Source organism: Lissotriton vulgaris, unplaced genomic scaffold (assembly GCF_964263255.1).
Source record: "Lissotriton vulgaris unplaced genomic scaffold, aLisVul1.2 SCAFFOLD_1197, whole genome shotgun sequence".
In the NCBI taxonomy this organism is placed as follows: domain Eukaryota; kingdom Metazoa; phylum Chordata; class Amphibia; order Caudata; family Salamandridae; genus Lissotriton; species Lissotriton vulgaris.
The window spans coordinates 232501-240000 of NW_028253713.1; positions in this window are offsets into that span (position 1 = coordinate 232501).

A 7500-nucleotide genomic window follows, 5' to 3' on the forward strand; every position below is an offset into this window, starting at 1 on the left:
CTCCGGACCCCGTCCCAGGCACCCTGCCACGCAGCAGGACCAAGGACAGAGCCCGGGATGGGGAGGCCGCCCTCCCCGGGCCCTCGGGGGCCCCGGCCGAAGCTCCTGAACTCAGTCCGGCAAGGGGAGGCTTCCCGGGCACAACGGAGCCCCGTCCCGAGGCTTTGGCAGTGTGGCATGTCGGTGGACGGCGCCCAGGGCCGTAGCACACAACCCGGGGCCCGGCCGGGCCCCTGGACCCAGCCGGGGCTCCCGGGCCCGGAGGCACAGGGGAAGCCTCCCCGGGCCCTCCGGACCCCGTCCCGGGCACCCTGCCACGCAGCAGGACCAAGGACAGAGCCCGGGATGGGGAGGCCGCCCTCCCCGGGCCCTCGGGGGCCCCAGGCCGAAGCTCCTGAACTCAGCCCGGCAAGGGGAGGCTTTCCGGGCACAACAGAGCCCCGTCCCGGGGCTTTGGCAGTGTGGCATGTCGGTGGACGGCGCCCAGGGCCGTAGCACACGACCCGGGGCCCGGCCGGGCCCCTGGGCTCCCAAGCCCGGAGGCGCAGGGGAAGCCTTCCCGGGCCCTCCGGATCCCGTCCCGGGCACCCTGCCACGCAGCAGGACCAAGGACAGAGCCCGGGATGGGGAGGCCGCCCTCCCCGGGCCCTCAGGGGCCCCGGCCGGAGCTGCTGAACTCAGCCGAGCGAGGGGAGGCTCCCCGGGCTCGAAGGAAACCACGTCCTGGTCCTTTGTCAGTGCGGCATGCCGGGGGACCGGGCCCAGGGCCGGGGCACCCGACCCGGGGCCCGGCCGGGCCCCCGGACCCCATCCAGGGCTTCCTGCCACGCGGCAGGCCCAGGGACGGATCCTGGGCTGGGGCGGCAACCTGGCATGTCCAGCTGCCGGCTGAGGACCGCTAGGCCGAGGGGGGTCCCAGAATACCTTGTCCCTACCAATCCGGAGGAAAATTACCCCCATTTCTTGTAATCCGTGCACACGAGGTGACAGAGGGGACCCAGGGCGCAAAAGTGCCCGACCTCCTGGAGCCCTCGCTGGGACCTGGGAGGCGAGTGGCACCCCATCGGGACTTCCAGGGAAGTCCGGCCATCTGGTCACACCATAGGAAAGCATTGCGGGCGACCAGATGGCCGAGGCGAGAGGGGCGACCAGATGGCCAGGAACGAAATGACGCCAATCTGTCCGCCCCGGGCCTGTAGGGCTCAGGAGCTGCGGGGGCCCCTGGGCTCCGGGACTGCAGGGCTCTGGGACTGCAGGGCTCCACGGCTGCAGGGCTCCGGGGCTCCGGGGATCCGGGGCTCCAGGGATCGCGGGCTGCAGGGCTCCAGAGCAGCAGGGCTCTGGGGTTGCAGGGCCCGGGACCCATGGAGCCCGTCCCAGGACCCATGGAGCCCGTCCCAGGCTCTTCCCCACGCCGCGGGTCGGAGGAGGGAGCCCCGGATGCCTGGGAGGTGTTGCCCGGGGCACATCCCATCTGGTCCCCAGGAAGGGGACCGCCAGCACAGGCAGGCGGGCCCGGGTGCTGCCTGGCCCCGTCTCAGCATGGCCAGACCTCACGGAGGCCTGCCTGAGCAAACTCGGAGGAAAAGGCCCATCGGCGATGGGGCTGAGAGGCAGGTTCGTACCCGGGCCCCTGGGGGCCCCGGCGGGTGGGCCCGGGTCCTGCCATCCCCGGATTCAGAACCGCCAGACCTATCGGAGGTCGGAATGTAGGAAAAAACTCGGAGAAAAGGAACCATCGGGAAGGGGCTGAGAGGCAGGTGCGTTCCCGGGCGCCTGGGGGCCCCGGCGGGCTGGCCCGGGTGCTGCCTGGCCCTGTCTCAGCATGGCCAGACCTCGCGGAGGCCTGCCTGAGCAAACTCAGAGGAAAAGGCCCATCGGCAAGGGGGCTGAGCGGCAGGTACATACCCGGGCCCCTGGGGGCCCCGGCGGGCATGCCCAGGTCCTGCCTTCCCCTGATTCAGAATCGCAAGACCACACGGAGGTCTGACTGACCCTCTCCCTACTAATCCAGAGGAAAATTACCCCCCTTTCTTGTAATCCGTGCACTCGAGGTGACAGAGGGGACCCAAGGCGCAAAAGTACCCGACCTCCTGGAGCCCTCGCTGGGATCCGGGAGGCAAATGGCACCTCATCGGGACTTCCAGGGAAGTTTGGCCATCTGGTCTCCCCCATTGGAAAGCATTGCGTGCGACCAGATGCCCGAGCGGTACCGTGCGACCAGATGGCCGGGATCGAAAGTGCTTCACACCCCGAGCCTTCGTGGTAGGGCTCCTGCCTGCCTGCCTGCCTGCCTTTCCTGCCTGCCTGCCTCCGTCCGTCCGCGGCGGACGGGAAAGACCATCCGCCATCCTAATTTACCCCAGGCTTAACGGGTCACCCTTAACATAGCCAGGACGATGGGGCCGATTATGATGGCGGACGGGAAAGACCGTCCGCGGTGGCAACGGACAGGAAAGACCATCTGCAGGGCGGACGCGAAAGTGAAGGCCCGTCCCGGGCACTCGGCCATGCAGTGGAGAAGTGTGGCTCAATGGTTAGCGAGTCAGACCCTGATGCAGAGGTCTAGCCCGGGACCAGGGTTCGATTCCCCGCCTCGGCGGGTCTTGGGCTCAAAATCCCACGGAACTGATAATTTTCGCCTCGGTGCCTATTCCAATCATGGAGTCCCACTCACCAGCCTGGGAGGGGTGTCCTGCCTTCCCCTGATTCAGAATCACCATACCACACGGAGGTCTGACTGACCCTCTCCCTAGTAATCCGGAGGAAAATCACCCTCTTTTCTTTTAATCCGTGCACATGAGGTGACAGAGGGGACCCAAGGCGCGAAAGTACCCGACCTCCTGGAGCCCTCGCTGGGATCGGGGAGGCAAATGGCACCTCATCGGGACTTCCAGGGAACCCCGGCCACCTGGTCGCCCCATTGGAAAGCATTGCGTGAGACCAGATGGCTGGGATCGAAAGTGCTTCCCACCCCGAGCCTTCGCGGTAGGGCTCCTGCCTGCCTGCCCACGCAAGGCAGGGCTCCGGGACCCCGGCTGGGCCTCAGGCGCGGGGTGGACCACCGGAGCTCTCAGGCACGGACGCCCGAAGGGAGGACTGCCCGGGACCCGCGGACCCCGTCCTGGGCACTCTGATCTGCCGCCGGCGCCGGGGATCGAACCGTGATTCCCCAGATGGGGATATCCCAAAAATCCGGCCTGGGAGGTGCTCACCAGGACCAGTTGGATAGTAAATTAAACTTACCTCTTATCCTAGAGCGCCCCCCAGCGCAATGCGTTGTAACGGTATGCGTTGTAATGCCCGCGTTGTAGTGGTAGTGCGGAGTAAAAGATGCGTTGTAACGGGTGCATACCGTGAGGATGTATGTTGTTACAACGCGTACCATTACAACGCGGTATTCACGGTTCGATCCCCGGCGCCGGCGGCAGAAAAGCCCAGCACCATTTCACTCTGGGAAATAGCTGACGCCGCGGCTAGGGCGGCTGACTCCGGAATCTGGAGATCACGGTTCGATCCCCGGCGCCGGCGGCAGAAAAGCCCAGCACCATTTCACTCTGGGAAATAGCTGACGCCGCGGCTGGGGCGGCTGACTCCGGAATCTGGAGATCACGGTTCGATCCCCGGCGCCGGCGGCAGAAAAGCCCAGCACCATTTCACTCTGGGAAATAGCTGACGCCGCGGCTAGGGCGGCTGACTCTGGAATCTGGAGATCACGGTTCGATCCCCGGCGCCGGCGGCAGAAAAGCCCAGCACCATTTCACTCTGGGAAATAGCTGACGCCGCGGCTGGGGCGGCTGACTCCGGAATCTGGAGATCACGGTTCGATCCCCGGCGCCGGCGGCAGAAAAGCCCAGCACCATTTCACTCTGGGAAATAGCTGACGCCGCGGCTAGGGCGGCTGACTCCGGAATCTGGAGATCACGGTTCGATCCCCGGCGCCGGCGGCAGAAAAGCCCAGCACCATTTCACTCTGGGAAATAGCTGACGCCGCGGCTGGGGCGGCTGACTCCGGAATCTGGAGATCACGGTTCGATCCCCGGCGCCGGCGGCAGAAAAGCCCAGCACCATGTGACTCTGGGCAATAGCTTGCTTAATCTTCCCGACGGCCCCTAGCGACCCTTACGGGTGACTGTGCGCTTTACAAATGTGGATTATTATTATTTGGGCCGATTCCGATCCGGTTCGTAAAAGCACATCCGCCCGAATCTGTCGGACAACCACGTACGCCCGGGGGGGGGGGGGACTGCCCGGGACCCGTGGAGCCCTTCCCGGGTAATTTGCCGTGCCGCTGGCCTCCTGGAGATGGGTACCCCGGACGCGTCTGGGGGAGGTCTGCCCGGTGGGTGCCCCGGACGCCCGGGGGAGGTCTGCCCGGGACCCGAGGAGCCCTTCCCGGGTACTTTGCCATGCCGTTGGCCTCCTGGAGATGGGTGCCCCGGACGCCTGGGGGAGGTCTGCCCGGGACCCGTGGAGCCCTTCCCGGGTACTGTGCCATGCCGTTGGCCCCCTGGAGATGGGTGCCCCGGGGGAGGTCTGCCCGGTGGGTGCCCCGGACGCCCGGGAGAGGTCTGCCCGGGACCCGTTGAGCCCTTCCCGGGTACTTTGCCATGCCGTTGGCCTCCTGGAGAAGGGAGGTTTTTTCCCAGGCACATCTCATCTGGTCCCCCCTGGGCAGAGAACTGCAAGAAGTGTCTGGGCATACCTTGTCCCTAGTAATCCGGAGGAAGGCTACCCCTCTTTCTTCGAATCCGTGCGCACCGAGTGACAGAGGAGACCCAAGGCGCGAAGGTACCCGACCTCCTGGAGCCCTCGCTGGGATCTGGGAGGCAAATGGCACCTCATCGGGACTTCCAGGGAAGTTCGGCCATCTGGTCGCTTCCATAGGAAAGCATTGCAGGAGACCAGATGACCGAGGCGATCCTGGAGATCAGATGGCCGAGGGGATCCGGGAGACCAGATGCCCGAGGGGATCCCGGAGACCAGATGGCCGAGGGGATCCCAGAGAACTGATGGCCGGGCACGAGAGTCAAGCCAGCCGGTGCCACTCTGTGCCCCGACGAAAAAGGGAACTGGCGCCAGGGAACGGCAAGGTGGGGACCGGAGGCCCAGGGCCGTGGCACCCGACAAGGGGCCCGGACGGGCACCTGGACCCAGCCTAGGCTCCGATGCACGGAGACGCAGGGGACGCCTTCCCGGGCCCTCCGGACCCCGTCCCAGGCACCCTGCCACGCAGCAGGACCAAGGACAGAGCCCGGGATGGGGAGGCCGCCCTCCCCGGGCCCTCAGGGGCCCCGGCCGAAGCTCCTGAACTCAGCCCAGCAAGGGGAGGCTCCCCGGGCTCGAAGGAAACCCCGTTCTGGTCCTTTGGCAGTGCGGCAGGCCGGGGGACCGGGCCCAGGGCCATGGCACCCGACCCGGGGCCCGCCCGGGCCCCCCTGACCCCATCCAGGGCTGCCTGCCACGCGGCAGGCCCAGGGACGGATCCGGGGCTGGGGCGGCATCCTGGCATGTCCAGCTGCCGGCTGAGGAACCCTGGGCCGAGGGGGGTCCCAGAATACCTTGTCCCTACCAATCCGGAGGAAAATTACCCCCATTTCTTGTAATCTGAGCACACAAGGTGACAGAGGGGACCCAGGGCGCAAACGTGCCCGACCTCCTGGAGCCCTTGCTGGGGTCCGGGAGGCGAATGGCACCCCATCGGGACTTCCAGGGAAGTCCGGCCATCTAGTCGCCCCCCATAGGAAAGCATTGCAGGCGACCAGATAGCCGAGGCGAAAGGGGCGACCAGATGGCCGGGACCGAAATGACGCCCAATCTGCCTGCCCCGGGCCTGTAGGACTCGGGGACTGCAGGGCTCGACGGCTGCAGGGCTCCGGGGCTCCGGGGCTCCGGGCTCCAGGGCTCCAGGGCTCCAGGGCTCCAGGGCAGCAGGGCTCCGGGGCTGCTGGGCTCCAGGGCTCGGGGGCTGCAGGGCTCCGGGGCAGCAGGGTTCCGGGGTTGCAGGGCCCGGGACCCATGGAGCCCGTCCCGGGCTCTTGCCCACGCCGCGGGTCGGAGGAGGGAGCCCCGGACACCTGGGAGGTGTTGCCCGGGGCACATCCCATCTGGTCCCCGGCAGGGAACCACCAGCCCCGGGAGGGTGCCTGGGCATACCCTTGCACCTACTAATCCGGAGGAAAATTACCCCCCTTTCTTGTAATCCGTGCACTCGAGGTGACGGAGGGGACCCAGGGCGCAAACGTGCCCGACCTCCTGGAGCCCTGGCTGGGATCCGGGAGGCAAATGGCACCCCATCGGGACTTCCAGGGAAGTCCGGCCATCTAGTCGCCTCCATAGGAAAGCATTGCGGGCGACCAGATGGCCGAGGCGATCCTGGAGACCAGATGGCCGGGACCGAAATGACGCCCAATCTGCCTGCCCCGGGCCTGTAGGGCTCGACGGCTGCAGGGCTCCGGGGCTCCGGGGCTCCGGGGCTCCGGGGCTCCGGGGCTCCGGGGCTCCGGGGCTCCAGGGCTCGGGGGGCTGCAGGGCTCCAGGGCAGCAGGGCTCCGGGGCTCCGGGGCTGCTGGGCTGCTGGGCTCCAGGGCTCAGGGGCTGCAGGGCTCCAGGGCAGCAGGGCTCTGGGACTCCGGGGTTGCAGGGCCCGGGACCCATGGAGCCCGTCCCGGGCTCTTGCCCACGCCGCGGGTCGGAGGAGGGAGCCCCGGACACCTGGGAGGTGTTGCCCGGGGCACATCCCATCTGGTCCCCGGCAGGGAACCACCAGCCCCGGGAGGGTGTTTGGGCATACCCTTGCACCTACTAATCCGGAGGAAAATTACCCCCCTTTCTTGTAATCCGTGCACTCGAGGTGACAGAGGGGACCCAGGGCGCAAACGTGCCCGACCTCCTGGAGCCCTGGCTGGGATCCGGGAGGCAAATGGCACCCCATCGGGACTTCCAGGGAAGCCCGGCCATCTAGTCGCCCTTATAGGAAAGCATTGCGGGCGACCAGATGGCTGAGGGGAGTGGGCCGACCAGATGACGGGGACCGAAAGGACGCTAATCTGCCTGCCCCGAGAGCCTCCCTGGGCCCTGGTGGACCCTCCGTCCCCGGCGCCCGGACCGGCTTGCAGGACGGAGTGGTTCCCGCACCCCAGGGCCTGCCGGAGGGGAACCCGAGCCCCGGGCCCGGTCCCAGGCCCGGCTCCCGAACCCTAGGCCAGGCCCGGGAGAGCCTCCCCTGGGCTGCAGGGCTACAGGGCTCGCGGGGGCTGCAGGGCTCCGTGGGCTGCAGGGCTTCGGGGCTGCCGGGCTCGGGGGCTCCAGGGCTGCCGGGCGCGGGGGCTCCAGGGCTACGGGGCTGCAGGGCTCCTCGGCGGGCTCCAGGGCTCACGGGCTCCAGAGCTGCAGGGCAGCAGGGCTGCAGGGCTCCGGGGGGGGGCTCCAGGGCTGCAGGACGGAGGGTTATTCCCGCACCACCGGGCCCTGCCGGACGGGGCCCAAGCCCCGGGCCCG